This window comes from Hemitrygon akajei, chromosome 3 (assembly GCF_048418815.1).
Source record: "Hemitrygon akajei chromosome 3, sHemAka1.3, whole genome shotgun sequence".
Classification (NCBI taxonomy): domain Eukaryota; kingdom Metazoa; phylum Chordata; class Chondrichthyes; order Myliobatiformes; family Dasyatidae; genus Hemitrygon; species Hemitrygon akajei.
Genome location: NC_133126.1, coordinates 175,889,194 through 175,914,623, shown reverse-complemented (window position 1 = coordinate 175,914,623; position 25,430 = coordinate 175,889,194). Strand labels below are relative to the sequence as shown.

The window sequence follows — 25,430 nt, the reverse complement described above, 5'->3', positions numbered from 1 at the left end:
TTACTGGCTTCGTTGATTATCCTAATGTTGAAAACTGCTTCTGCATATAAAACCTCAAATTCAATGAATGAGCACTAATTGGATAGCTAACTAGACATCTCATTGCACCATTTTGCAAATTGTGCAGTTGTAAACTTAGTCAGCTTCATCATGAACACTAGCCTCCCCAACATCCAGGACATCTTCAAGGAGTGATGCCTCAAAAAGTCGGCATCCATCATTAAGAACCCCCATCAACCCTGGACATGACCTCTTCTCACTGCTACGGCAGGGAGAAGGTACAGGAGCCTGAAGGCGCACTCTTAGCAATTCAGGAATAGCTTCTTCCTCTGTGCCAGCAGATTTCTGAATAGGCATTGAACCCATGAGCATTACCTCACTACTTTTTTCTCTGTTTATTTTTCTCATATTTAATTTAACTTTTTTAAATATATAAACTTCTTACTATAATTTACAGTTTTTATTATTAGGTACTGCAATGTACCGCTGCCAGATAACAACAAATTTCATGACATATGCCAGTGATATTAAATTTGATTCTGATTCTGATTTTGGAGAGCTTCAAAGTTGCTGGAGGGAAATAAAATCAGGAGCATTCCCAAAAACACTCACTAGTGACTGCCACTTGTACTCTTGAACTGACGTAACTGAGGTGAGATCAGATTGTTAAATCATGCTGTAACAAAATTTATCCCATGGTTAGAATGCCACACCTTGGATTCAGTCATGAAAAAATGGGTCTTGTGCCACATACTGGGCAGCTCTACCCATCTGTTACCCTCATACCTTCAGGAGACAGAGCGGGGAAAAGTCCGACTTCCAGAGAAAATCAGATTAAACAAAATAAGTCAATAATATTTCTTCAAGCTGACTTTTTCTGTAGATGATATTACAAAAGAAATCCTTGGGAACTTCTAGAGTCTTATAATGTGATACACAGACCTTTTGTTCTATGTTGCTGGCTGATCCCCAGAACTTGTAATCTTTTTGGTTACTTTGTACACATTGATACTATCTTCTTCATTTCTGTTAACTAGTTGGCAATCAAAACACTTTGGAAGAATTTCCTCATAGAAGCTGTTGACTTGAAAGTCCTGCCACATTTTGGAAGAGAGGTAAATGGTAGTTCTCTCACAGCTCAGAAGTTGTGGGGTCTTTAATAATAACGGATAGGTCTTTGCAATGTAGACAATTTCCCCATCAAGGATGAAATCATAGTCAGTAGGAAACTGAGTATGATCTAGACCTCACGATAATGCATGGATATTTGCCTGATTTCTGCAGGAAGCGGGAACGCTGGCAGCAACGTTATGTTCTGTTTGCTTTAACACATTTGGTTGGTCTGTGATTGTTACATCTCCTCCTGAAAAAAATAATGACACATCTCAGCTACACAATAACCCAATCCTGAACCTTGGTTATAAAAAGAAATATTCTGCCCCATTGTAATAACAATATTGACAGGGCCCCTAATAGGATAAGATGGACCCATGACCTAACAATCTACCTCATTATGACCTTGCACATATTGTCAGTGTTCATTGCACGTTCTCTATATTCTCCATTCTGTTATCATTCTCACTTGTACTGTTGTGATGAAATGATCTCTTTAGAAAACAAAGTTTTTCACTGTACCTCAGTACGCGTGACACTAATAAATCAGAGGGTATTTATTTAGCTGTTGGCTGACGTCCATTCACACAGCCCTATCCCAGGGAATACCTCAGCAGGCATTTCTGGAGCACGACCGCCGTACATTGGTCAGCCTGTGTGGGGTTACACAGAGGTTAAGTTGCCAGAGTGTGAGAGAATTCTGAAAGTCAAGCCTCAGTCTGTTATGGATTTTATTGGTACATTTCCCAGCTTCATCATGAAACAGAACTGATTTCTATGTGAGGATTTTAAAAGCAAGAATTTCCTTATGCAACACCCTTCACAACTTAGAACATCACTATGCATGTGCAGCCAATTAACTACTTTTGATGATTAGCCATTTTACACACAGCAAACTGCATATAAGCTGATGAGAGGCATTGATTGTGGGGATAGCCAGAGGCTTTTTCCCAGGGCAAAAATGGCTAGCACAAGGGGGCACTGTTTTAAGGTGCTTGGAAGTCGGCACAGGGGAGATGTCAGGGGTAAGTTTTTCCACACAGAGAGTGGTGGGTGCGTGGAATAGGCTGCCGACGACGGTGGTGAAGCCGGATACAATAGGGTCTTTTAGACACTCTTAGATAGGTACATGAAGCTTAGAAAAATAGAGGATGATGCGGTAGAGTAATTCTAGGCCGTTTCTAGAGTAGGTTACATGCTCAGCACAACATTGTTGGCATAAGGGCCTGTAGATTTCTATGTTCTATGTTCAAACCTGAACAAACAGCAACAGGGCAATGATCTGGATTAAGGATTATTTGCCAGACTCCAGGATAACTCCACTCTTAAAAATAATGTTAGAGTATTGTTTACCAGAGAAAGCCAGGGGTATTGATGTTTAATGTCTGAATGAAAGTACAGCACCTCTAACATTGTGTTACTGAGAGGCTGCTACACTAAGTAGGATGATAGACCATTCACACCTGCACTTTCCCTTCCCATATCCACAAAACGAGAGGGTTGACACTACATTTTCATTATGACAAGACCACAAGTTGAAAATGAATGATGAACAAATTCAGTTCTCTAGATGTGTATCTGATGCACCATCAATAACTCTCAGAGACGGGAGGCGAACAATAGGCTTTTATTAGCAGCAAAATGGAGCACGGCATCCCGGAGACTGAGGGAGGAGCAGTGCCCCAATCGCCTTTATACAGGGGTCTGTGGGAGGAGCCACAGGAGCAGTCAGCAGAGGGGCGTGTCCAGACAGGTATACATAGTTTACCACATTCACCCCCCCCTTTGTTTTAAAAGAGAGTCCCCACGGGGCGAAGTTTCTTACAAGTATATTTACAGGTTAAGTCTATCAGGCGGTCAAGTCTGCCGCTGTGATCTACGTAGCACCGGCTGTGATTGCACCAGTGCCGGCTGTGATTGCACCGGTGACAGTGGTTGTGCTGGCTCCAGCCTGACTTGAGGTGCCAGCCCATTAGACGTCAGTAATCCCTCATGCGTGTGCGTGGTGCCCGTTATGGGAGTGTCGTGAGGAGTCTGTGTAGGGCTTAGCGTGCGCGGTGTCTCGTGGGTATATACATCGGCGGGTACGGGGTTCATAGTCACCGTGGAGTGTTCGGGGTAGGGGTCTGGTGCTCCTGTAGGCGCCAGGTCGCGGACGGAGACCGTGTCCTCCCACCCATCAGGTAAGACCACGTAGGCATACTGGGGGTTCGCATGAAGTAGGTGAACCCTCTCGACCATCGAGGAGTATTTATTGCTCCTTGCATGTTTCCGGAGCAGCACTGGCCCTGGGGACATCAACCAAGCCGTTAGGGTGGTCCCAGTGGCAGACGTCCTGGGAAAAGAAAAGAGTCGCTCATGAGGGGTGGCATTGGTGGACGTACATAACAGGGAGGGGATAGAGTGGAGTGCCTCGGGGAGGACCTCCTGCCAGTGAGAAACCGGCAACCCCTTTGACCTAAGGGCTAAGAGTGTGGCCTTCCACACAGTGGCATTCTCCCTCTCCACCTGTCCATTCCCCCGGGGATTATAGCTCGTGGTCCTACTAGTAGCAATATCCCTAGCCAGCAGGTACTGGCGCAGCTCGTCACTCATAAACGAGGACACTCTATCACTGTGGATATAGCAGGGATATCCGAACAGAGTGAAGAGCTGGTGCACGGCTTTTATGACGGACGTGGCAGTGGTATCGGGGCAGGGGATTGCAAAGGGGATGGCGAGTACTCGTCGATTATGTTGACAAAGTAGACATTGCGGTCGGTGGAGGGAAGGGGGCCCTTAAAGTCGACACTCAGTCGCTCAAAGGGGTGGGTGGGCTTGATAAGTTGCGCCTTGTCAGGACGGTAGAAGTGTGGTTTGCACTCAGCGCAGACTTGGCAGTCCTGATGTCCTCAAGGGAGTAAGGCAGGTTCCGGGCTTTCATGAAATGGTAAAGCCGGGTGACCCCTGGGAGGCAAAGATCTGCATGGAGGGCGTATAGCCGGTTGAGCTGCGCACTGGCACATGCTCCCTGGGATAGGGCATCAGGGGGCTCATTGAGCCTTCCAGGCCGGTACAGGATATCATAGTTGTAGGTGGAGAGTTCCATTCTCCACTGCAAAATTTTATCATTTTTGATTTTGCTCCGCTGTTGGTTGCTGAACATGAACGCAACCAAGCACTGGTCGGTCAGCAAGGTGAACCTTTTGCCGGTGAGATAGTGCCTCCAGTGCCTAATAGCTTCCACTATGGCCTGGGCTTCTTTCTCCACCGCAGAGTGCCGAATTTCAGGGCCTTGAAGAGTACGAGAGAAGAATGCTACCGGCCTTCCTGCCTGATTGAGGGTAGCAGCCAGCGCGAAGTCAGAGGCATCACTCTCTACTTGGAAGGGAATGGTCTCATCCACTGCATGCATCGTTGCTTTGGCAATGTCCCCTTTAATGTGGCTGAAGGCCGCGCGGGCCTCGGCTGAGAGGGGAAATGTAGTGGACTTGACCAGGGGGCGGGCCTTGTCTGCGTAATGGGGGACCCATTGGGCGTAATAGGAAAAGAAGCCCAGGCACCATTTGAGGGCTCTGAAGGTGGTGGGAAGAGGGAGTTCCAACAGGGGGCGCAAACGGTCGGGGTCAGGGCCAATGACCCCGTTCTCCACGACATACCCAAGGATATCAAGTCGGGTGGTTCTGAACACACACTTGTCCCTGTTATAGGTGAGGTTAAGAGCTTTAGCCACTTGGAAAAATCGTTGGAGGTTGGTGTCGTGATCCTGCCAGTCGTGACCGCAGATGGTGATGTTATCCAGATATGGAAATGTGGCCTTCAGTTGGCACTGGTCCACCATCTGGTCCATTTCCCTCTGGAAGACAGAGACACCATTCATGACACCGAAGGGGACGCGCAGGAAGTGATAGAGCCTGCCGCCCGCCTCGAAGGCAGTGTAGGGGCGGTCCTCCAGGCGAATGGGGAGCTGATGGTAAGCGGATTTCAGGTCTATGGTCGAGTACACCTTGTACAGAGCTATCTTATTGACCATATCCGCGATGCGGGGTAGGGGGTACACATCAAGCTGCGTGAACCTACTGATGGTCTGGCTATAATCCAAGACCATCCTATTTTTCTGCCCATTCCGAACAATGACCACCTGGGCCCTCCAAGGACTTGTGCTTGGCTCAATGATCCCCTCCCTGAGCAGCCGCTGCACCTCCGACTTAATGAAGGCCCTGTCCCCCGCACTGTACCTCCTGCTTTTAGTTGCCACAGGTTTACAGTCGGAGGTCAGGTTGGCGAACAGCGGTGGGGGAGGGATCTTGAGGGTGGAGAGGCTGCAAGTGCTGTCAGTAGCACAGCTGTCGGCATGGTGTTGGGTGGGATGTGCGGGTCGGTGTGTGTGTGTGGTCAATAGCGGGGTATATGACGAAGTCCCACAAAACTGAGGATTCCTGACAGTGATTGGTGGGAGGGGCCCGTCATATGCCATAGTCACACTTTTCAGGTGGCTCTGGAAGTCGAGCCCCAATAGCACAGGGGCACACAGTTGACACATGACCAGTAACGCAAAGTCCTGATATTCTGTGCCCTGCACCACCAATGTCGCTACACAACCCCCCCTGGATGTCTGTGGAATGCGATCCAGAAGCCATGGTGACCTTCTGGCTTATTGGCCGTGTCACGAGTCCGCAGCATTGCACCGTGTCCGGGTTAATAAAACTCTCAGTGCTGCCCGTGTCAAACAGGCAGCTAGTCCTGTGCCCCTCCACCAGGATGTCCATCATTGACCTTGCGAGCTGCTGTGGAGCGCTTTGGTCGAGGGTCACAGAGGCCAGAGTTGAATCCCTGTCCTGGTGCCCGGTAAGCACCCGTGGGTCGGAGGCGGGGCGAGGTGGTGCCGACAAAGATGGCCGCCTCCATGCCTCGCACGCGGCGAGCAGGCAAGATGGTGGCGACCAAGATGGCGAGCCCCATGCCTCGTACGCGGCACTGCTCAACCCCACTTGTGGTTTGGATTTACAGGCCTTGGCAAAATGGCCCTTCTTTCCGTAGCTGGAGCAGGTAGCTTCTCGGGCCGGGCAGCGTTTTCGGGGGTGCTTTTCGAGTCCGCAGAAGTAACACTGCGCGGACTTGCAACTGGCAGCAGCCATGGCCGACTCGCTGGTGGGTTGCAGGGACTTCATGGACTCACGACTGGCAGCAGCCGAGGTTGATTCGCCGGTGGGTTGCAGGGTCTGCAGCGTCCACAGGGCCGGTGGGAGATCGTGCGCCTGGACAGCGTCAGCGTTGTGCAGAGCGGCCTCCAGCGTGTCGGCCAGCTCGATCGCCAAATGTAAGGTAAGATCGGTGTGTTCCAGCAGCCTCTGGCGCACATACACTGACCTGATTCTCGTAACGAAGGCGTCTCGTACCAGGAGCTCCGCATGCTGTTCCACCATCAGTCCCCTGCAGTCGCAGGCCCGCACAACTGTCTGTAGGGCCCGGACAAACTCAGCGCTTGACTCTCCTGCCCGCTGCTGCCGTGTCACTAAGCGATGTCTTGCGTAGACGGTGTTCACCGGCTGCCGGTATTGTCTTTTGAGGGCGTCCATCGCACCCTGGTAGTTCGTTTGGTCTCTGATCATGGAGTAGACCCTTGCTCTGACTCTGGAGAGGAGAACCCTGTGCATCGTGGCAGGCTCGGTCACTCGAATCTCCTCCAGGTACGATTCGAAACATGCTAGCCAGAGTTCAAAAGCGTTGCCAGCTCCCTGGGATTGAGGGTCGAGATCCATTCTGTCGGATCGTAAAATGCTCTCCATGTTTTAAAATTGCTGCTAATAAAATTGATGCACCATCAATAACTCTCAGAGACGGGAGGTGAACAATAGGCTTTTATTAGCAGCAAAACGGAGCACAGCATCCTGGAGACTGAGGGAGGAGCAGTGCCTCCAATCGCCTTTATACAGGGGTCTGTGGGAGGAGCCACAGGAGCAGTCAGCAGAGGGGCGTGTCCAGACAGGTATACATAGTTTACCACAGTATCTATTTATTTTACTAAACAATCACCAAACAGAATATCACCACAAAATATCAGCAAACAAATTTTTTTTTAAAACCAGTTTGGTTATTGATTGAGCTTCTAATCAGGTACTGATGAAAGACTGTCATTCCTATAGGAAGTCCGTTTGATCTGGAACCTTAGGCTGCTCAGCCAAGGGTAGAAACGATGCCACCTACAGTTACGACCTCTAGTATTCCCACGTCTTGCTTAGAACATCGAAGAGAACAGTACAGGAGCTGGTTGTGGACTGCAGGAGGAATGGAGACAGGCTAACCACCATTGACATCAATGGATCTGGGGTTGAGAGGGTAAACAGCTTCAAGTTCCTCAACATCCACATCACTGAGGACATCACGTTGTCTGCGCACACCAGCTGTGTGGTGAAAAAGGCATAACAGCGCTTCTTTCACCCCAGACAGTTTAGGAAGTTTGTTATGGGCCCCCAAATCATAAGAACTTTCTACAGGGGCACAATTGAGAGCATCCTGACTGGCTGCATCACTGCCTGGTATGGGAACTGTAACTCCCTCAATCGCAGGACTCTGCAGAGAGTGGTGCGGACAGCCCAGCACATCTGTAGTTGTGAACTTCCCATGATTCAGGACATTTACTAGGACAGTTGTGTAAAAAGGGCCCGGAGGATCATTGGGGACCCAAGCCACCACAATCTGTTCTAGCTGTTACCATCTGGGAAGTGGTACCGCAGCATAAAAGCCAGGACCAACAGGCTCCGGGACAGCTTCTTCCACCAGGCCATCAGACTGATTAACTCACACCGATTTCAGTGTACTCAATATAACATTGACTGTTCTATTTATTCTAAATTATTATAAATTACTATGTTTGCACATTGAACATTTATATGGAGACATAATGTGAAGATTTTTACTCCTCATGTATGTTAAGGATCCAAGAACTAAAGTCAATTCAATACAGGAAGAGGGCCTTCGGCCCACAATGTATTGTCGAACTAGATAAAAAGCAAATCAAAAATGCCCAAAAACTAATCCCTCCTACCTACACAATGTTCATATCCCTCTATCTTCCTCATATCCATGTGCCCATCTTAAAAATCTCTAATTTATTTGCCTCTAACAGCATACTAGGTAGCACATTCCAGGCTACTGAGTAAAAAACTTACCCCACATCCCGTTTGACCCTATCCCCTCTCACCTTATAATTACAAACATCCAGTGGTCTCTGGATTCTACCTAACTCAGCAATAGTTTCTGCTCAGTTTGATGTCAACTGTTTGTATTTGTGCAGGTTAAATGCCACAATCATCCTGGTGAATCAGCAATGCTTCTCTATCCAGAGATGCTGAGGTCACCATGTAAGGGATTGGCTTTTCTCTGGGGGACTGCCAATGATGTGAAGCTCAGAGTCACATTTAGCTGGTGATCCAGTGATCTTTTTTCTTGATGAAATAGTTGCTGAATGCAAGTGGACTCATACCCTGTGATAAATGACTCTAGGCTTTGTTACACTTTAATGCCAACCCATCTCCAGCAAAGGCACCTTCCACCGAAATTATCACTAGTTTACCCATGCTCTCTGAGGATTTTGCTTCCCAAAGGCTCAAAGTACTGACCACTGTCAATGCTCCCTGGATCCAATCTGCTCTCCATGAGACTGCATAGGGCTCCTCCTGTTCTTTGACTTGCAACGACAGGCAGGTTGGTTGGTGAAAATTGTCTGTTGTGTGTAGGAGAGTGGGAGCTGATGGGAATATAAGGGAAATAACATGGGGCTATGTAAATGGGTCCTTTATGGTCACTGGGACTCAGAGGGTTGAAGAGCTTGATTTCATGTTGAATGGTTTTATAACTCTATGAATATAGAACAGAAGTGAATGGGATGAATGCTTTATCAATGAAATAAACAGGTGCAACAGCTCATTAAATTATATGCTCAGAAAACTTCCAGAGGATATTGTAAGTTAATGGTGTGCTGGTTAAGATCGTGCTTGAATAGGGATGCAAAATTTTTAAATGGTCTTCTATTTCTCATGTTAATGAAATTAAAATGATCACAATTTGTTCTCAAGAAGGTTTAATTTTCATCTAATTAGCAAAAAAGGAAATCTTACCTTTAAATTCCTTGAACTTACCCGGTAGGACTGCCAAGATTCTCACTATTCCAGTGCCAGCACCCAGTTCGATTACCTTCATGCCAGAAAGGATTATTCTCTACTTTTCAAAATACTGACAAAGAGCGAGAGCCTGAGAAATATAACAATGTTAGAACTACTTCAGTTGTCCTTGATGCAATACGGGACCAGCATGCAAACAAAGATGTAGCAAGTGAAATATGTATTCACATGGTGGCTCATCATTATTATATGAGCACAAAAAGTACAAAGTAAATTTATTATCAAAGCATATACTTACATATTGCCATATCTACATAGGAAGTGTGATAATAAATTTACTGGTGGCAATTAACACCAGCAGCAAATTACCAGGTCAGCAGTGTAGCATTGTGGCTACCACACTTTATAGTCCCAGTGACCCAGGTTCAATTCCCGCCACTGCCTGTAAAGATCTCATACATTCTCCCCGTAACCGAGTGGGTTTCCTCCAGGTGCTCCGGTTTCTTCCCATGCACCAAAGTTGTAGCAGTTGATAGGTTAATTGGTCATTGGAAATGATCCTGTGATTAGGCTAGGATTAAATCAGGAGTTTTGGGTGGCTGGGCTCGAAGGGCCAAAAGGGCCTATTCTGCACGGTATCTCAATACCTAAATAAATATTCCACTCTGAAAGTTATTTTCTTGCAGGCATTCACAGTAGAACAAGAAATACAATAGAATCAGTGAAAAGCTACACACAATGACTGAAAACCAATGTGAAAATGAAGACAAACTGTGCAAATACTGAAAAAAAGCAATCATAATAATTAATGTCAGCAAATAATACTGAAAATATAATTTGTAGAATCTTTGAACGTGAATCTATAAGTTGTGGATACCCAGTTTTTGAATTGGAAGTACAGGAGGAGCCCTATGCAGTCTCATGGAGAGCAGATTGAATCCAGGGAGCATTGACAGTGGTCATTATTTTGAAACTCTGAGAAGCAAAATCCTCAGAGAGTCTTTGGCAAAGAATTTCACAGATTCACCATTCTGTGGCAAAAGAAATTCTGCCTCCTGTTCTGAGGCTGTGTCCTCTGGTCTTAGACCTTTAGGAACTTGGGCTCAAGGATAATAGGGATGGACTCTAAACAGAGGCTTTGCTAATAACTTCCAACTTGCATAATGAATTAAAAAATAACCTTCTTAAAATACAATGCATTGGCTAGAATGATGGCTTGTGCTACTGTCTCAAGAGCTTTCTGTAAAATGAAGAAAGGAAGTCTGGGGGCTACAAAGTACTCACAACACTGCTAAAATTAATGAAAGTAAGGTAAGTTAAACCAAGTCAGAAATGTGTTTTATGAACTCAAACTACAGGAGAAACTAAAAGCTGCAATATAATTAAAATAGAAGAGGAATGGGAAATGTACAAGATAAACATTACAACAGAAAGATTGGTTAGAGTGTGTAGTCCACAAACACAAGTCAAAGTTAAATGAATCATGTCACAAGATCAACTGGGAAGTTACATCTGGTGGCCATTACTATGACATGGCTGGAAGGTGGTCAAGATTTGTAACTAAATACATCAGGTTACAGCTTTTACAGAAAGCTACAGAAGAAAAGTATCTCAGGTGATTATGGAGGAAGTATATTGTCACGTATAGTCACTGTGGCAGAAGAGAATATTTGACCATAGAGTCTATGCTCACTCTATTCAGAATAACCGAGTCAATCTCATTCCCCTATTGCTCTGCAAATTTATTACCCTGAAGTTCCTGTCCAATTTATTTTTAAAATCATCAATTGTCTCCACTTCTTATACCAAGTAGGCAACAAATCCAAGTTATTATCTTCTAATACATAAAGAGATTCTTCCACATTCCCTTCATCTATTTCTTGCCCTGTAGTTTAAATCTATGTTCCCTTGTTTCTGTATCCCAGTACATGTGATCAGATGTTTCTTCTATCTCATTTGATAATCATGTACACTTCACCAAATTTCCCTCAAGCTTCTTTTTTATCTAAGGAGAACAGCACCAGATTTGCCAACTTAACCATGCAACTATTCTGGAAAATCTCCTCAGCACCTTCTAAAGCTGTGATAAACCAATCTAGGTATAGTATTCTCGTTACAATGTCTAAAGATAAAGTATAACTGTATTTACTCCGATGCCCCACATGATCTGCTAATTACTCTCTCAATTTTCATGACACCTGTACATACATTTACTTGTTCGTTCAATTGTTACGTGCCATGTCATATGACGTGGACGTTCATGGTCTTTCTATGATCATGATTCTTCTTGCCAAATATTTTTACAGAATTGGTTTGCCATTGTCTTTCGCTGGCCAGTGTCTTTACAAAGTGGGTGACCCCAGGCATTAATGATACCCTGTCTGCCTGACGTCATTGGTTGCCTAACCAGAACTTGTGATATGCACCAGCTGCTCCGCTGGCTTTTCGTGTTCTTGATCAGGGGGTCTAAATAGCTGCTACACCTTGCCCAAAGTATTTGTGGATATGACAATTAACTTGATTTCAATATATCTGGCTGCTTTCAAAGAATTACATAAATTGCCTCGCCATCATGCCTCTCTGCCACTCACTCTCATCCTGCTCGCTCCTTAGAATGGTACAATTAAATTTTCAATTCTCCTTCTCATCTTCTTTGCAAAAATGTATAATTTTGCTGTATTAAATTCCATTTGCAATGCTGTGCATCTTGCCACCCTCTCTATTGAGATCAATATACAGTAGATTGCAATACAAGTTACCACACCTCCCGATAAGACATTTTAAAGAAATTTACTCTGGACTCTCATACCAAATCCCTTATTTCTATCAAAGAAATTATGTCAATCATGAAACAGTTTTTGAGAGGTAGGTAAGCTTCAGATGCGAAGGGGCAGGGTGCAGAATGCAGAAATTAGACACCAGGCAGGAAAGGCAGGTTGGTTTTTAGATGATTTTTAAAAGTGTTCTTATGGATAAACAGGCCAGTTTACATCTGAAAGGCCATGAATTTATGGAGCATGCTAAGGACTGTTGTCTGTAATAATCTGTCTGAGAACTAACAATTAACGAAACAGACTTAATTCACAATATAACCACTGATCATTGTAACAGTTGGCAGTGAATCACCAAAGATTGAGGAAAAACAATATAATTTGATTTAAACAGCAAAAACACATTACAATAAATGTTGAGATCTCCCAGCCAACAGGTTAAATTAAAGCTTTACAGAGTGCCACATCCAGAGCTAAAGGGGATGCACATTAAAATTGGAAGAGGAAATTCCAATCAATCACATGTTCAATAATGGAAGGGTCCAGCATGTGAATGATAAAGTCAAGGCCAAAACGTTCACAACTATTCACAAAACATTCACAAGGACATGGCTCTAAAGTAAGGGGTGGGAAGTTCAAGGGGAATATTAGAGGAAGGGTTTTACTCAGAGAGTGGTTGGTGCATGGAATGCACTGCCTAAGGCTACATCCACACTTGACTGGATAATTTTGAAAACGCCGGTTTTGTGTAAAAACGATAGGCGTCCACACTAAGCGTTTTTGAAAATACCTCTATCCACATTGAAACGGAGATTTCGGCGAATCTCCTCCTCCTGCGCATGCGCAGGACACATCTACCGAAAAAAAGCGACATATTTGGTGTCGAATCTCGCCGTAAAAGTGCGCGTTTGTGTAGTTACAGACTAGAAAAACTTAAAACAACGGACAGCTGTTGGCTCTCACACAGGAGAACTTAAAAGTAAAATAAAAACAAATACTGGAGCGTACGGAGGCAACCGATAGGGAGTTCATGGACAGATTGACCCGGTTGACGACGAACATTGAAAAACTGATTAACTCTGTTGCATTAATAAAGCACCTTGTTAAATGTATAAATGTTTTAATGTCTGCATCAGTGTTATCTTGTATTTCCATACAATGTTACATTAGGCTGTTATACATCTATGGTCAGAGAAGTACTTGCATAAATAGGTAAACCACTATCAAACGAGCAAGGACAGAAAACAGGGCAAAGTGAGTACAGTATACTTATTTATTCAGTAAGTTATGGGTCAAAGTATTTGGTGGGTACATTTCTAACTCTTCTGGCTTCAGTTTCATTGCCGTCTGTTCTGAAATTGTTAGGTTGCGATCAAGAAAACAAATGAAATAACGCGCTGCTGTCTGATAGAGTTTTCAGATTTCTAGTGTTACCCCATCCACACTGATCTGCCCACGCAGCATTTTCAGAAATACCCACCCTGGAAAGCGTTTCTGAAAAGGTCTGGTTTTGGGGGATGAAAACACCGTTTTAGTGCGGACGGAGGGTAAAAACGAAGAGAAAAAGCTTCGGTTACGGATTTATCCGGTGTAGTGAGGACGTAGCCTGATTCAGTGGTGGAGGCAAATACACTGGTGAAGTTTAAGAGTCTACTAGACAGGTATATGGAGGAATTTAAGATGGGGGGTTATATGGGAGGCGTGGTTTAAGGGTTGGCACAACATTGTGGGCTGAAGGGCCTGTACTATGCTGTGTTTTAAGTTCTATGTTCTATATTCAGCCTGAAGTGCCAGATCTCAGCTCTGGCTGAGAACATGACCCACTCAGAATCTGGACTTCAGCCAAGTCAATTCACAGAGCATTATCAATAATGGACATGACAAGACCATACAAATAAATAAACATCTAAGCCTCTCAGCTTTTCAAGCCTACTCAGCCATTCAATAAGACCATGATTGATCTAATGCAACCTCAATTCCAAATTCTCACACAATCCAAGGAAGCATGAACCAGATCACATTAAATGAAAATTTTTATCTTTAATCACTACTTGTTATTATTACTATGTTCTTTCCATATGCTGTTTCGGAGTCACAAATCCAAATACAGAATTAAATTTGGTATTCAAAATAAACCTGCACCTAAATCCTTACTGAATCCACGTCTGAATCTTGGAAATCAATGGCCAAAATGCTGAAATATTAAGGTTCAGCACACAGAAGTAAATTCAAGATCACTACAGCTCAAAATCATTATAGTTGAACCACCTTTTATCACGACTATTCAGGAAAGGATTCAGAATCAGGTTTAATATCACTGACATATGTTGTGAAATCTATTGTTTTGCTGCAGCAGTACTGTGTAATACATTTTTTAAAAACTATAAATTACAATAAGAAATTTATACAAAAATATACTGGCACTGGCAAACTTTCAAAGTATGATAGAATATAATGTCCAGATGAAGACTTAATGAAAGAGCATGAACATTGAAAGTAAACCTTGAATTAGTATTAATGGTCAGATTCAACAACTTGTAATATATTCTATGCTGTTCAATCAATAGCTTTCTGTTCTGTTCGGTGGAGAAGAATCCAATGTTTGCTTCATGTTCAGTGCTTGGCTTTTTTAATCATTCATTTTTCCCATGATCTATGGGGTTATAGACTGTAGCACTCAAGTACGTGACTCAGATTTTTTTTCTTCCTCAACCTTTGATGCGCTTTCAGGGTACAGTAAGCAGAGAATAGAAAGGTCAGAACAAGTTGAGTGTGGGCTGCCAGCAGAGGAAACTGTGCCAACTTTGAACAATGAAACCAAATCTAAACCAAACATTTCAACAAGCTTTACTGCACTAGATTCTTCAATAAGACAAACGCATTTGACAATCCTAAACCACAAGCATTTTCCTATAATCCTCAGTACAGCTCTGTGTGATACAGTGCTTTTGAATAATTACTGTAAATGGGATATGATTCTGTATCATTCTTCACAAATGTATTGTTTTTAAAAACATGTAGTATAGATCACTGATCTAGAATTTACTTCCTTATACGTCTGAAAGCAGATTATTATACTTACAGCATCCCGTATAAAACTAGAAGATGAGCGCATGGAATCAGTCCTCTGGATGATCCATAGTTGATGTCCACAGAATTCATAGTTCCTCTCCAAAATGTAGCTGTCTGTTGGGTCAGTGTGACTCTCAGTTTCCATTTTCCTCTTGTACCTGTAATTAGCTTGCCTTGATCTCCAGTGGATCTCTGCTGAGCTCTGTATAGATTCCTTCCAAGCATCAAATCTGGATTATTATCAATTTAATGTATCTTGAGTTTGTGTACCTGTATCTATGAAGACAGGTGGAGAAATCTTCGGAAAGTCTGCAGAATACTTCAGCATAGGTTTTTAGCACAAAGTAAAACTCACTAATTTTATGTTTATGTTTTTATGTTTATAAATTTATGTTTACTAATTTATGTTTATTGGAATAGATTAAGAAAACTCTTAAGAATATAATTTTTTAAAATTCAAAGATCACCTGAAGTACTGTCATGACTTTAGGAAGTAGTAGTATATTGGTTAATTTTGTCAGCAAACGTACATTGGTCTAAGACTTATTTGAAACTCCTAAACAAACAACACCAGCAGAAGATCGTTTGCCCCATTGTATTTATGCTTGCCAAAATCTTTACTATCCAGTAATGTCTCATATTCATCCTGCCTGAACATGCCTATAGATTCTTCCTGAGTAACTATTTGTTATAAACCACTCTGGTTCTAATTTCTCTGCTTACTCACACCCCGTCCCACAGTCCTCACACTATTAAATATTACAGCATCCTGCTCTCCTACTTGCCTTCTAAACAGCAGCCTTCTGCCTTCACCTGAATCATCCTATTTAAGATTCAGGTAACAGTAAATGTATCCCTTCATTTACCCTTCCACATTATCCTTTTTTTTTACCACAGTCTGACTAAATTCAATGTTGCAGGTGCAAATCATTGTGCAATTCTAAGTACAATTATTTTTAGCACAACCTCGCTTTTCAGATCATTTGGGTTAGTTTAAAACATATTGTTTGACCATGAATGAAACATCTCTTGAGGTATGCGCTAATTATATTTGTTCATTGTGTTACGTACCCCGTAACTGGGTCACTTACCAGCAAAGATAGAGAGGTCCGTTGAAGTCTGATGGTACTTTTTTTTTAACAGTATTTATTGATAAAAAGACACAAAATAATATCAATGCAAACATACAGATAATATACTTCATCAATACTAACTCTAAAAGCGCGGGTATAATAATAATAATCAATAAGAAATAGCTCTATCGTTGTCTAGGGGATCATGTATTGTCCGATGGAAATATAAAAGTCACTGTCATTCAAGCTGCAGCTCTTTGGGTTTAAGAGAGACGGTTTTAAACTCGCCCATGTCTTTTATGATGCCAGTCCTTTTTGTCGGGGGGAGTTGATTTCCTCGTTGCTAGCTAAAAGCCGTTTTCCGTGGTTCCAGCCACCAGTCCCAAGCAACGGAACTGAACGCACGTGGCCTCCTTCAAATGGCTTCCCGCTATTACGGGATCGCTAACGTTTCTTCTGGTGCGTCTGAGGGGCTGTTCCTACAGACCCTCTTTTATCCTGACTGGCAGGGTTGTAGATGTCAATCAGGTTGGGGTGATGCAATCTCTTTCTCACCCAGCCCACTTTGCCTGAGGACGTTCACGTAGCATAGCATCTCAATCCACAAATGTGTCTCCAAGAGACAATGGCCATGTCCCGTGGCTTTACATTGCCGGGGAACGAGGCATTCTGCATGTCTCTCCTCATTTCCTGGGTCCCCTGACCCAACCCAATAGTGATCTTGCGATTCTCACAAAGGAGGGGGCTGCAGGCATAACACCCCCTTTCTTCAACACGTTTTTACCAGCGGTTAAAACAAAGTAGTACAGAGTCTTACAGGATTGTGGAATCTAACACAATACAAAAGCTTTTCTTTTCACTACAGAGTAATACAGTTATACAGTCAATTCAGCATCTAAACAGTTAATGATTACAGTGTCACTTCCTTTAATATCTTAACGTCTTGTAGCATCAGACTTCAATTTAATAACCACCTTTTTTTTTATTTCCTCCCCTCAGCGACAAAACTAAGGAGTGGTGATTTTAGCTTACGTGCATCTACAAAAGTTTATGTAAATACTAATCTTTCGGTCGTTTTCAAACTTAACAGGCAGGCTTCCAGGGGGTTGTCTTTATTATTCACATGTTTTGTCGAAATCCCGTACAACTGGCTTTGCTGTTAAAAAATGGCGTCCCCATTAACCGTCGCCTCTTTTCCGGTGAGTTCCCACGTGGGGAGCTTGGGTAATTTGGCGAGGTAAACTCCCGCCCGCCTCTTTCATAGGGGTTATTTTATCAACACCGTGTCCCAAACTTAGACCATCTTCTGAATTTCCACCCAATTCTTTAATTTTACGCAAGTTGTTAGCTTTCTCTTCAGGACCCTTCAGGCTATTAGTTTTCAGTTCGAACTCCTTGTTCAAGCAGCATTTGAAATTCTGCCTTTTCACACCACACTCTGGAATAACAATAGCATGGGGGGCCCCGTTATCTTCCAACTCAATCTGTAAGTGATCCGCAGGTTTTAAATGTTTTTCATTCGATTTGGGAACTACATATTTCCCGTTTGCTTCAATGATAACATTCATCTCCCCATTAACTTTTAACGCACCTTCGAGCATAAACACCTGGGAACTCTCACTTCCCACTATTACCAAGGTTAACCCTTTCTTCACTGAACCAAGCCTATCTGACCCACAAGGACGGCCGTCTCGTTCAACTGAATCAAATACCTCAGACTTTTTCTGAGCTCGGTTACTAGGTTCAGTACCACGTGCATCCCTATCTTGGACACACTCAAACGGGACATTGGCCTCTTCCAGGCTTTCAATACCCGTACCCTTTTCAAATTCTAAATTCCCCTGATCCTCCCAGTTACTCTCTGGGCAACTCCCTTCCGGAGTAAACTCAACCCCGCGGGCTGAAACAACCTCATCTGCCAACCCAGCAGATTTCTTCAAGGCAAGGGCACCCTTTTCATCTAGGACTGCCCTCATTTCATTGTCGGGAACACCTTTAGAATTTTCAACTTCATCAAACAGTTCTGCCAAACCGGACAGATCATCCATGTCCAACTCTGGACCTCTTAACCGCTCTAACGGTTCCTCATCTTTATTTTCTGCCTCTAGAACCTTTCTCCTCGCTAAGGGAAGATCTACCTCCTCTCCCTTACCCTCTTTCACTTTACTACTCTTCGTTTTACCACCCTCTAAACCCTCATGATACAGGGTCGGTAAAAACGTCTCGACCAAATCGATACTGGCCAGATTTAAACTGCTCTCGTTCTCAGCTGCCTCTCTCGACATGCTGCGAGTGATCGTGCATGCGGGATAGCTCTTGGAATCTAGGGGCGGAGCCTCAACACTCACAGGCTGTTTTGTCAGCGTCATGGCTGCCCAAACCTTACCACCCGCTAAATCGTTACCAAGAAGGACGTCCGCGTCAGTTCTCGGGAATTCTGATCGCACCCCTATTTCAACTGGTCCAGACACCAGCTCACAATCCATAATGACCTTATGTAAGGGCACCATTTCTGTCCCTTTACTTATTCCTTTCACAGCTACCATTCTCGTCTCGCGACCAAACTCTAGTACCTTACTGCTGATCAACGACAGCTCAGCCCCCATGTCTCTCCAGATCCGTACAGGAACTGGTGTGTCTCCCTCCCTCACAGACACAGTTCCGTGTGACAGACAAGTCTCAGACCCTTCTCGTACTCTGTCTACCCGGGACTCTCTTGTCGATTTACTGATTACCACAGCACATCCGATAGGGACTGCTGCTTTCCCTTTTCCTGTCTCTTTCCTCGGAGCAAAGCACCGAGAGGCAATATACCCGCTCTTCCCACAATTAAAACAGGTCAAGCCCGGAAATCTCTGGCCGTCTGGCCTTTCCCCCTCAACCTTACCACTAGCTCCCGGCGGGACCTCTGCCTCAGTCGGCGGGCTTTCTCGATCATTCCCACGGTCTCTCGGGGAACTTTTATTCGAGGAAAACTTTGTCTTGTGGGTTAGGGCATATTCATCTGCAAATCTAGCAAATTCTGAGATGGACTTATTCGGCTTCTCATTCAAATACATCCTGATATCCTCCGAAACACAACCTTTAAATTCCTCAATCAGAATTAACTCCCTGAGACGCCAATAATCCTCATCCACTATTTCTGCGGTGCACCAACAGTCCAAGAGCACACCCTTCTCATAGGCAAACTCGGTATACGTCTGATTCCACCCTTTCTTTAAATTTCTAAACTTCTGTCTATACGCCTCAGGTACTAGCTCATAACTCCGGAGAATGGCCACCTTTACTTGGTCATAACTCTCCTCCTCTTCCTCCTCCATGGACAATGCCATATATGCCCGCTGTGCCTTCCCTTTTAACACACTTTGTAACAACGCCACCCACTGTTCTCTGGGCCACTTCTGATTCACTGCCACCTTTTCAAAAAGCAAGAAATAACTATCAACATCCGTCTCCTTGAACGGAGGTACTAACCTCAACTCCCGACTAACATTAAACCGCACCTTTCGGTCTGACCCCTGAACTCGTTGCTCTTGCCTTAACTTCTCCATCTCCAAGTCATGTTTCCTCTGTTTCTCTGCCTCCCTCTCCTTCTCAGCTGCTTCCAGCTGTTTTAATTGAAGTTCATGCTCTCTTTGCTTCTCAGCTCTGTCCTGTTCCCGTTTCACCTCTAACTCAGCTGGAGCGCATGCTCCCTTTCTTTCTCCTTCTCGGCCCGCTCTAACTCCTTCTCTCTCTCTCTCTCCCGGCTCTTTCTTTCTCCTTCTTGGCCCGCTCTAACTCCTTCTCTCTCTCTCTCTCGGCTCTTTCTTTCTCCTTCTCGGCCCACTCTAACTCCTTCTCTCTCTCTCTCTCGGCTCTTTCTTTCTCCTTCTCAGCCCGCTCTAACTCCTTCTCTCTCTCTCTCTCTCTCGGCTCTTTCTTTCTCCTTCTCGGCCCGCTCTAACTCCTTCTCAGCTGCTTCCAGCTGTTTTACCCTAATTTCATGTTCCAACCTTAATTTCTCCAACTCTAACTGAGCAGTCCCACTAGCTGGTACCTTTTCAGGGATATTTTCCAATACCTCAGCTGTAAACACATTCTTCCCAATATAATACTGAGTTATTGCCCTTCGTACCTCCCGCATTTTCATTGACAACCTCACCTCTGCGAGGTTTAACCCCTTCGCCACATTTATCAAGTCTGATTTGGTGGCCACCTCTAGCGCCTCCAGAGTCGGGTTTTCTATAAATTCCCCCACGTCCATCTTTGCTGGTTTCCTGTCTGGCTACCTGCGTAACCAGATCCAAGTTTGGACTTACAAGCCCGATTCACTGGCCCTCCAATTTGGTATCAAATCCTGGGACAAGAACCCCAATTGTTACGTACCCCGTAACTGGGTCACTTACCAGCAAAGATAGAGAGGTCCGTTGAAGTCTGATGGTACTTTTTTTTAACAGTATTTATTGATAAAAAGACACAAAATAATATCAATGCAAACATACAGATAATATACCTCGTCAATACTAACTCTAAAAGCGCGGGTATAATAATAATCAATAAGAAATAGCTCTATCGTTGTCTAGGGGATAATGTATTGTCCGATGGAAATATAAAAGTCACTGTAGTTCATTCAAGCTGCAGCTCTTTGGGTTTAAGAGAGACGGTTTTAAACTCGCCCATGTCTTTTATGATGCCAGTCCTTTTTGTCGGGGGAGTTGATTTCCCCGTTGCTAGCTAAAAGCCGTTTTCCGTGGTTCCAGCCACCAGTCCCAAGCAAAGGAACTGAACGCACGTGGCCTCCTTCAAATGGCTTCCCGCTATTACGGGATCGCTAACGTTTCTTCTGGTGCGTCTGAGTGGCTGTTCCTACAGACCCTCTTTTATCCTGACTGGCAGGGTTGTAGATGTCAATCAGGTTGGGGTGATGCAATCTCTTTCTCACCCAGCCCACTTTTGCCTAGGGCATTCACGTAGCATAGCATCTCAATCCACAAATGTGTCTCCAAGAGACAATGGCCATGTCCCGTGGCTTTGAATCGCCAGGGAATGAGGCATTCTGCATGTCTCTCTCTCATTTCCTGGATCCCCTGACCCAACCCAATAGTGATCTTGCGATTCTCACAAAGGAGGGGGCTGCAGGCATAACACTTGGGATTAAGAACATAGAAATAGAGGACCCTTCACAAAAATCCATGTTGGCACTAGCTTCTGATTTCTAAGTAGCTTGTTACCACCTCCTTAGTAATAGATTCCTACAACCTCCTTGCTACTGATTTCAGGTGAACTTGTCTACAGTTCACTTCCTCTCTTCCTCCCTTCTTAAGCAGGAGAGTTATATTTGCTACCTGCTTAGTGTTCCAGAATCTGTAAGTTAACAATGGACCCAGCACCGATCCCTGTGGCACACCGCTTATCACAAGCCTCTAATCAGAGACGTAAACTTGTACTAACACTTCCTGGCTTCTCCTGCGAAGCCAATATATTATCCACTTTACTACTCCTACTTGAATGCCAAGTGTCTGAAGCTCCCTGAATTACACCCCAATGCAGGACCTTGTCAAAATCCATATAGACAACATCCAGTACCTTGCCTTCATCAACATTCATGGTAACTTATAAGATTGGTCAGATATGACCAACCATGCACAAAGCCATGTTGACAATCCCTAATCTTTCCCTCTGTATCCAAATACTAATATAATCCAGTTCCTTAGAGAACCTTCTAATAACTCATCAACCACTGATGTCAGGCTCACCAGCCTATAATTTGTAAAGTTATATTCTGCAGTCTACCATATCAATATCTCTGGCAATTTTATGCATCCTTTATCTTCTCTGTTCCAGGGATTAAAGACCTGGCTTCTCTAGTCTTTCCTCATAATTGAACTGCTCAATCCAATACAACATCCTGGTGAATCAACTTTGCACCCTCTCCAGTGCTATCACATCCTTCTTATACCTTGGTGACCAGAACTGCATACAGCTGACACCTAACAAAGGTTATATAAAATTGGAGAATAATCTCTCTACATCTGTTTTCAATGCCTTGACCGTTGAAGGCCAATATCCCTTATGCACTACTAACAATGATATCTACCTGTATTGTCACCTTCAAGAATCTATGGACTTGTAACCCGAAGTCCATCAATTCCACAATATTCCCTATCATTCATGATGCATGTCATAGCCTCTATAGTGCTTCCAAAATGCATCACCTCACATTTATCTGAATTAAACTCCGCCAGCTATTTCTGTCTTTGGATGTTGAGAGGAAACTAGGGCATTCAGGAAAAGTAAAACAGAATCGCAGGAAGAAAGTGCAAACTGCACGCAGACGGCACCCACGATCGGATTGAGCCCAGTACTTCCTCCGAAGTGCCATGCTGTATTTGCCACTCATTAAGACATTAAATATCAGGTTCCATTTACATAGGGAAAGCAACTGCAGGCTTTCTTATTCTTCTCTATTTTGCTTGCCAACAGAACGCTGCCAAACTCATCTCTCTTCCATTATTATGCTTCTTATCAACATGAAGCAACACTGATGTTTTTGGAATGTAGGGGACAGATGACCATATAAAATTACATTACTGATGAGCCTTGATTCCTTTGAATAGACTTGGTGCCAAATGCCTCCTTTTAGTCATAGGTTTGTAAACTCATGAACTGCTGTGGCAGTTGCAATAATTGATAGAAAAATCCCATGGCTGAGATTTTTTACAAATCTACACCATCAAGGAGACACCAACTGGAAATTCAGTGAGTTCTGAAGAAAGTACAATGAGCTGAGTTGTTGACTCAGTTTCTCTTTCTTCAAGCAATGTCTCACTTGTTGCATATTTCCAGCATTTTCCATTATTGTGCAGGATTCCCTAAAGGTTAATTTACTGATTGAGTCTATGGGGAGGAAGGGAAACGTAACGTCCGCATTCATTTTATAAAGCACTGGTAAAGCCTTACTTGGAGTATTGTGAGCAGTTTTGGTCCCCTTATCTTAGAAAGGATGTGCTGAAACTGTAGAGGGTTCAAAAGAGGTTCATGAAAATGATTCTAGGATTGAATGGCTTGTCATATGAAAAGTGTTTGATGGCTCTGGGCCGATATTCACTGGAGTTCAGGAAAAAGAGAGGTGACCTTATTGAAACCTAACGAATAGTGAAAGGCCTCGATAGAGTGGATGTGGAGAGGATGTTTCCTGTGGTGGGAGAGTCTAAGACCAGAGGACACAGCCTCAGAATACAGGGGCGTCCTTTTAGAATGGAGATGAGGAGGAATTTCTTTAGCCAGAGAGAGGTGACTCTGTGGAATTCTTCGCCACAGGCAGTTGTGGAAGCCAAGTTTTATGTATATTTAAGGCAGAGCTTGATAGATTCTTGATTAGTCAGAGCATAAAGCATTATGGGAGGGGTGGCAGAAGATTGTGACTGAGAGGAAAATTGGATCAACCATGATAAAATGGCAGAGCAGACTCGAAAGGCCAAATGGCCTAATTCTGCTCCTATATCTTATGGTTTATTATTGTTGCCAATTCAACTGATTTTGCCTTCACTATAGTCATGACTGCTCTTCAAAAAACATTCACTAAATGCAGAATTTTTAGAGAGGTTTGGAGATTGCAAAGAACAGGGCCAGACGATTATTCTTTTGAGAGAGATTTCCTCATTTGAGATAATTTCCTATCATCGCCAGTTAGAATCTCCCTTGCCAAAACTGTGTTCGCAAAGCACAGAATAGATATGTCTGACAGAAGAAGAAATTCTCAAATGGCAGGGGTAAGCAATGGTGTCTGACAGGGGTAGTTAAGGACTGCATAAAAGCCAAGGAAAGGGCATATAAGGTAGCAAAAGTATGTGGGAAGTTGGATGATGGGAAGTTTTTAAAATCTAACAAAAGGTAACTAAAAAAGCTATAAGAAGGGAAAAGATGAAATATGAAGGCAGACTAGCCAATAATATAAAACAGGATACTGAAAGTTATATAAAGAATTTCAGTTATATAAAGAGTAAAAGGGAGGTGAGAGTTGATATTGGACCACTGGAAAATGATGCTGGTGAGATAGTAATGGGGGTCCAAGAAATGGCAGATGAACGTAATGAGTACTTTGCATCTGTCTTCACTGTGGAAGACACTAGCAGTGTGCCAGAGGTCTGTGAGTGTCAGGAAGCAGGAGTGAGTACCATTGCTATTACAAAGGAAAAAGTGTCAGGCAAACTCAAAGATCTTAAGGTGGATAAGTCACCTGGACCAGATGGACAACATCCCAGAGTCCTGAGAGAGGTTGCTGAAGAGATAATGTAATGGATTCATTGGTCATGATCTTTCAAGAATCACTTGATTCTGGTATGGTCCCAGAGGACTGGAAGATTGCCGATGTCATTCCACTCTTTAAGATCAGAGGAAGGCAAAAGAAAGGAAATTATAGGCCAGTTAACCCAACCTCAGTGGTTGGGAGAGTATTGGAGTCTATTATTAAAGATGAAGCTTCGGGGTACTTGGAGACTAATGATAAATTAAGTCAAAGTCAGCATGGTTTCTGTAAAGGGAAATCATTTCCGACAAATCTGTTAGAGTTCTTTGAAGAAGTAACAAGCAGGATGGACAAAGGAGAGGCAGTGGGTGTCATTTATTTGGATTTTCAGAAGGCATTTGGTAAAGTGCCACACGTGAGGCTGCTTAACAAGATAAAATCCTATGGCATTACCGGAAAGATACTGGCATAGATAGAGAAATGGCTGAGAGGCAGGAGGCAGCGAGTGGGAATAAAGGGGTCTTTTTTGGTTGCTGCCAGTGACTAGTGGTTTTCCTCAGGTGTCGGTATTTGGACCGCTACTTTTCACACTGTTTGTCAATGATTTGGATAATGGATTTGATGGCTTTGCGGCAAAGTTTGCGGATGATACGAAGATAGGTGGAGGGGTAGGTAGTGCTGATGAAGTAATGCGGTTGCAGCAGGTCTTAGACAAATTAGAAAAGTGGGCAAAAAAGTGGCAAATGAAATACAGTGTTGGAAAATGTACGATAATGCATTTTGGTAAAAGGAACAATAGTGTGGAAGAAGGTTCAAACACCAGAAGTGCAGAGTGACCTAGGAATCCTCATGCAAGACACCCAGAGGGTTAATTTACAGGTTGAGTCTGTGATGAGGAAGGCAAATGCAATGTTGGCATTTATTTCAAGAGGAATAGAATATAAAAGCAAGGAGATAATGCTGAGCCTTTATAAGACACTAGTCAGGCCGCACTTGGAATATTGCAAATAGTTTTGGGTCCCGTTTCTTCGGCAGTTTGAACAAGGAAAGACTGCGGAAGCGCATGAAG

General features: G+C 43.7%; 1 pseudogene; it reads right to left on the bottom strand.

Annotated features, from left to right (window-relative positions):
* Positions 1–950: 950 nt before the first annotated feature.
* Positions 951–15,203, bottom strand: LOC140724407 (EEF1A lysine methyltransferase 3-like; annotated as a pseudogene).
* Positions 15,204–25,430: the final 10,227 nt, after the last annotated feature.